The 6,866-nt window shown below is 34.3% G+C and overlaps 1 long non-coding RNA gene across 1 annotated transcript; it reads left to right on the forward strand.

Moving 5' to 3' along the window:
• Positions 1 to 2,552: 2,552 nt before the first annotated feature.
• LOC136849586 (uncharacterized) lies at positions 2,553 to 5,284 on the forward strand. The gene is made up of 4 exons (XR_010856326.1): positions 2,553 to 2,700; positions 3,535 to 3,707; positions 4,169 to 4,261; positions 4,992 to 5,284. It is a non-coding gene; the product is annotated as an uncharacterized lncRNA (long non-coding RNA).
• Positions 5,285 to 6,866: the final 1,582 nt, after the last annotated feature.

The raw sequence follows: 6,866 nt of genomic DNA on the forward strand, positions 1-6,866 counted from the left end.
AAAATACATTTTTATAAAAGAGATATTCAGTGAGAGAGAGAGAGAGAGAGAGAGAGAGAGAGAGAGAGAGAGAGAGAGAGAGAGAGAGCCAGACAGACAGACAGACAGAGAGAATCAAAATATAAGCTTATAATGGTATAATGGCTGCCACTTCCCAGTCTATAATCCCTTTAAACCAGTTCATCTTCTTGAAATCGCAACGTTTCTCCTTTCCCATACACGAAATGAAAGATTCAAACCCACCTCTTTGAAGTTCTGGTCTTCTCCCCATCCCCTCCCATTCATATCGATCGTTGTCCCTTATAAAACTTATTTTCTTCCTCCTCCTTCTTCTTCTTCTTCTTCTTCTTCTTCTTCTTCTTCTTCTTCTTCTTCTTCTTCTTCTGCTTCTTCTTCTTCTTCTTCTTCTTCTTCTTCTTCTGTCTCTACGAGAAGACTCTTTCAAATCCCAGGTCCCTCGGGAATACTTTTTCATTCCAGTAAACCTCCGGGAGCCCCTGAGATATGAGATTAAATAATCCTTGGACGAGGAGGACCTTTAGTGAAAGATATCATCTGTCTCCTCCCACGCTATTCTCTTTTATTTATTTCATTTTTTTTTTTTTTTTTGGTAGTGGTAGTGGGGAGCTTTGCCCGAAGTAAGGTTCTACTATTTATTACATTTTTCCGTAGGTAGAAAGTTTAAATTTTCTTTTACTTCTCCTTACGTGTTTCTGAAAGCCTTCATTATCTAGATATTATTAATTTAAAATTTTTATTATTTTTTATTTACTCAATTTATTGAGAGGCGAAACGTGAATGCCGTGAATATCTCATCTGAGTTCATTCTTCTGTCAGGGGTATTGGGTAATATTGTTCTGTAAAAGAAAATATTGTGCCGGCTTTGTCTACCCGTCCGCACTACATTCTGTCCGCACTTTTTCTTTCCGCCCCCAGATCTTAAAAACTACTGAGGCTAGAGAGCTGCAGAATGGTATATTGATCATCCATCCTCCAATCATCAAACATACCAAATTGCAACCCTCTAACCTCAGTAGTTTTTATTTTATTTAAGATTAAAGTTAGTCATAATCGTGTCTCTGGCAACGATAGTGGATAGGCCACCACCACCGGGTCGTGGTTAAATTTTCATGGGCCGCGGCTCATAAAACATATTCCAAGACCACCGAAAGACAGATCTATTTTAGGTGGCCTTGATTATACGCTGTAGCGGCTGCACAGGAAACTCGATTGCGCCGTAGAAACTTCGGTGCATGTTTTACTTTTTTTGTTTATGCATATTTTTTGGCATGTAACGTTCAGTGGTTTTCTGGCACATTCTAACTCTCCTTTCTAATTCTACACTCTCCTAATAAAATGTTTTCTTGTTATTTGCCCTAATCAATTGTCGTCGTCAAAAAAATCTCTTCAATACAAGTAAGGGGTCAACATGGCAAGTCCCAAATTTGTTACACAAAAGAAAATAAAATGGGTTTATATACATATATATATTTATGTATACATTTATATATATATATATATATATATATATATATATATATATATATATATATATATATATATATATACCATCAATCTCATTTAAAGTAGATATAATAAAGAAAATATATATATTAACGGACGCCGAGCATTAAACGGAAGAATGCATTGCTGTTTTCTGTACAAATTTCAATCTATTTCAACAGTAAACTGTTTGCAATATACTGCAGTCCTGCAAAGCTGATCGGAAAAAGTGTTTGAACCAATTCAAAGCCAAACAAATTTTGGGGCTACTTTCCATCAGTGCCTCTGTTTCCCGTTTGTAAATTCTGCAGGCCAGTGCATTCAAATATGTTTCTTAATTTTATTAGTATTTAAGTTTTAGCACAAATTCTGCTTTTTTTTTTTATAAAGACCTCATTACTTAAAATGATCTTTATTTTTTATCTTTCCAAGAATGATTGGTCAGCTTTTGATCAGACTGCTGTTTTTGTGTGTTTGTAAATTTTGAAAGCAATTGTATATTTCATAAAAATGTTTATTAATATATATATATATATATTTATATATATTCTATATTTTTAATAAATACCTATATATTAAAATGATTTATATTTTTATCTTTCCAAGAATGATTGGTATATTGATAGACTGCTGTTTTTATATATATTTATATATTGTATATTTATATAATATATATATATATATATATATATATATATATATATATATATATATATATATATATATATATATATATATATATGACATACTAAAAACCAACACTAATTGAGAGTATTTTTCAATTTCCCTTTCAGCTCTAAATGACTCCGTATGTATTGCCACATGCTCTATGTCCTAATTTTATATTCCATTCCCAGAAATACAGCAACGTCGGGCAGTAAAATGATTTCTATTCTTCGTGAACTTTTTGTCAATAAATGGTCGACAAAAGAAAGCAGGTGAAAAAGACTTGAGCCGAGGAATAATTGAAGGATTTAAAGACATGATTCTTGCCACGTAGAAAGGAGCGGCTGTTTTTTTTTTTTTTTTTGGTAACGATTGTCCTTGGTAGCAGTAGTTGCTCCCGTAGTTGAGCGTCCTTGGTAGGCGACGTGTACCTTCGTCGGCAACAGTTTGGAAATTGGAAGACAGTGGTTAGTCCTACGTCGAATCGTCAAACTGTGTTTGCCTTATACTTCAAATATTTCGGTTTTCCGTGTAAGTGTTATGTTTGTTGGAGTACTTTTTCTTTAGTGTAATGGTTTTCTGTGTGAATATTTTATCCTTGGTTTGGTGAACTGTGTATTGATTGTTTTACTGAATTTTTTTGCTGCTATAAAAGTTAGGTTTTTGAAGTTATAAAATGTTTGTTGTTGTTGTTGTAGGGTTTTCTATAACTTGGTGTTTAGTGTAGTGGTTTTCTGTTTGAATATTTTATCCCTGGTTTGGTAAACTGTTCGTGTATTAAGAATTTTACCGAATAGTGTTGTTCCTATGAAAGTTAAGCTTTTTGGGGTTATAAAGTTTGTGTTGGGGTTGTACGGTGTTGTGAAACCCATCTTTAGTGTAATGGGTTTGTGAATATTTATACCTGGTTTGTTAAACTATGCATGTGTTAAGGATTTTACTGAATGGCTTTGCTCGTTTGATAGTTTTTGGGATTATAAACTGTTGGGGTTGTAGTGAGTTATTAGTGTAAAGGCTTGGTGTGAATATTTCATCCCTGGTTTGGTAAAATATTTGTGAATTAAGGATTTCACTCAATGGTTTTGCTCCTATGAAAGTTAAGGTTGTGGTTTTAATTGGTTTTTAGTGCTCCTATGAAAGTTAGGGTTGTGGTTTTAATTGGTTGTTAGTTGCATGGTGTCACAATTCTTTATTGTAGTGGTTTTCTGTGCGAATGTGAAAGATCTGAGTCTGGGAACTATTCCTGTCAAGGGTTTTACTGAAGGGTTCGGCTCCTAAGTCGACTTTAACTCTGCTATAGACCGGGAATCTGCGTAAATGCAGTTATAAAATGGACGATAGTTAATTTAATTACGTGTATTTCAGGTACGTCCAGGTACGTCCATGTTAGCGCCGATTCAGAAGACAGTGCATATCAGCGTTAGTACTACAATCCTCTGAATTAGCTAGTTAGTTTGGATGAAGATTTTAAAGGAGAATTAACTGACCCCGCTTCAGGATTCAAGAGGATAGGTAAATAGAGAAGATAGAAGTAAACGGTGAGTGTCTTCTTGCTTTTTTTTTTAATCCTCCACCCCTTTAGGGGCTGGGCCCCTAAATGGGTGGAGGTACTCCCTTGAACTAGTTATGGTAGGACGGAAGTCCTGCCATAATTAGTTCCTGGGAGGAAAATTTCGTAGTTTTTGTTAAGTGTTTTTTTACAATATTCTAGTTAATTTTTAGTTAAATGTAGTTTATCATCTTGAAGTTCTGGGAGATTTAGTTAAAACTCCATTTTAAGACAGTAACTTGGTTAAAACTCCATTTTAAGACAGTAACTAAGTTTTTAGATCAAAAACAAACTATATCGGATACTTCATTGTAACACTTAAAGGCTAACAATGTCACTACTTGCTACTGGCTACTTAACTGCACCTACGTAAATTTATATTTTGATTCATAGTCTACGTTTTAATATTATGCCATGTCGGATTGTCTTGCAGCTTTTGTTTTATTTCAGGAGGAAACCCGGATCTGGTGTGGCTTAGGCTGATTTTGAGCGTTGGAACTAGTATTAAGTCGGTTAATGTTTTGCGGAGCAAACATGTGGAATGTAAATAGTTTGAAGTTTCACAATGACTTTCTGATTAGGTAATTATTTATAGTTAATTTTTACATTTGTTTTTCCTGAAATTTATTCCTGAAATATTAAAAACATTCTGAGTTCAACATTTTTGCCTAAAATTCTGTAACAACTTTGCCCACAATTTTCAACTGATAGACAAGCACTCATAATTTGTAATTGCAATTTTTCCCAAAATTCTGTAACAATTTTGCCCACTTTTTTCATGACAAGCACTCATAATCTGTAACTGCAATTTTGCCCACGATTCTAACAAATTTTGCCCACAATTTTTAAGAGAAGCACTCATAATTTGTAATTGTAATTTTGCCCACAATTCTAACAACTTTGCCCACGTAATTTTCAAGACAAGCACTCATATTTTGTAATTGCAGTTTTGCCCACACTTCTGTAACAATTTTGCCCACATATTTTTCAAGACAGGCACTCATAATTTGTAACTGCGATTTTGCCCACAATTCTGTAACCACTTTGCACACAATTTTCAAGACGAACTCCACTTTGCACACAATTTTCAAGACGAACTCTCTTAATTACAGTTTTGCCAACTTTCTGTAACAATTTTGCCCACTTTTTTCATGGCAGGAACTTTGTAATTATAATGATTTTTATGGTAATCAGGCTATAATCCTTGATGGGTAAATCTGAAGGTCTTCGTGCTTTAACACTGAACGGGTTCTTACGCTCTTCATTATTCCAGGTGAAATGCTAGACCGGTGTGACCTGATGAACAAAACTAGTGTGACAAATACTCCTGGCAGATTTGAAGTGTCATACTGGTATAAAAAAGTTAATAATGATCCTGCGGCCGACTAAGTATGCAGCGAAGGTGCTGTGTTTTTAGTACCATGAATTTCCCTTGGGTCTCTGGAAAGTGGCTTGGATGAGATTAGTAATGAACTTTACCATTGGTAAATTTTCTTTATCCCCAGTGTTTTTTATCCATGTTTAGTTTGTATGGATAAGTGTTTGAAAATAAGGAATAGTAAATTATCTTCATTGTCTTTGTATCCTCAGTGTTTTGATTGTACGGTTAAAAGTTTGAAAGTAGGGAAAAATATTGTCGGAAACTTGACAAGCTGAAGTTACTGATTTGTTTTTGGGTAGACTTCAAATGACTGCTATACGTAGTCGTTGTAAGACTGGAAACACTATATAATAAATTTGAACTTAAGAGGTCATTTTAAGAGGTCATTTTAAGAGGTCATTTTAAGAGGTCATTTTAAGAGGTCATTTTAAGAGGTCATTTTAAGAGGTCATTTTAAGAGGTCATTTTAAGAGGTCATTTTAAGAGGTCATTTTAAGAGGTCATTTTAAGAGGTCATTTTAAGAGGTCATTTTAAGAGGTCATTTTCTTAGACTAAAATCTATACAATTAATATGAACTTGGATATAGGACTTCAGGTATGTTAGACTTCAGGGATGTTAAATGAATCTGAACTCTAGGCACACTTGAGACCTGACAGCCATAGCAATGAATATGACTGGGAGGTACTTTTGAAGTGGGCTTTAAGCTCTGGTAAACTAGTTTAAATACACTGGTTAAATTTTAAGACCTGTTATTGGTTGAACTGAATAGTAAACTGTATTATCCGAATAACAAATGTAGGAACTATAAGTTGTTTCAATGGCAAATCAACATTGAGGGCGTACAGAGGTCTTTGATTATTCGCCCAAATACTTTGAAATTAAACTTTGTAGTTAATTTTGAAAGACCTTAAAGAATATTGGGAATTGGTTCCTCTAAAATAAAGTTGGAGGATGGTAGCAGGAGTAACTATTGAATTCTAGTTGAACGAGACACGCAATCGTGGTTTACTCGGGAAACTCAACTAACTGTTGAGTATAGCTTGTATATAGTAGTGATGTGGATGCCCTGTTTCAGATTTAGATAACTGATTAAATTCGAAATTGTCTTAAATTGTCACTGTAATTTGATACAACAGCTGTTCATAATTACGTTAGCAATTTTGTGGAGGAAGCTTGGTAAGCAGTGCCTACGTATAGTAAAAATATCAATCACTAAATGAAAGTTTGGCATGACATTGGGTAGATTATAATACTGAAGATGAGTATGAAATGAGTTTGTAACCACCTGTGGCCTATTTGTATGAAAGGTAAACTGTCGAAAATTACGCTAGTAACTCATTTCACGTACAGTACATAACACCAGTTTATCGCGTGTAGTAAATTTAAGGACGAGCAGAGAACCAACAGACCTTTTCCCGATAAGGGATTAAATATAAGATTTCAGTTGATCATAATTTCTCTTGCGTAAAGATAATTGTGAAAAGACTGAGGATATTTAGTATGTTTTGAGGTGGGGTTTCTCAGTGCTACAAATGCTGTCGGCAGGATTCAGAACAATGGGTTATCCAATTGTCTGCGAAACTTAGCAGTAGCATCGTTACGCAAGTTGTCTAGTTCTGAGGTTTAAACTTACCAGACATTATAATATAATAAATTCTGATGATGATGAACCCTATTCATATGGAACAATCCTACAGGGACACTGACTTGGAATTCGAGCTCTCAAAGAATATGGTGTTCATTAGGAAGTAAGAGAAGGGGTAAA

This window comes from Macrobrachium rosenbergii, chromosome 21 (genome assembly GCF_040412425.1).
Source record: "Macrobrachium rosenbergii isolate ZJJX-2024 chromosome 21, ASM4041242v1, whole genome shotgun sequence".
Lineage (NCBI taxonomy): Eukaryota > Metazoa > Arthropoda > Malacostraca > Decapoda > Palaemonidae > Macrobrachium > Macrobrachium rosenbergii.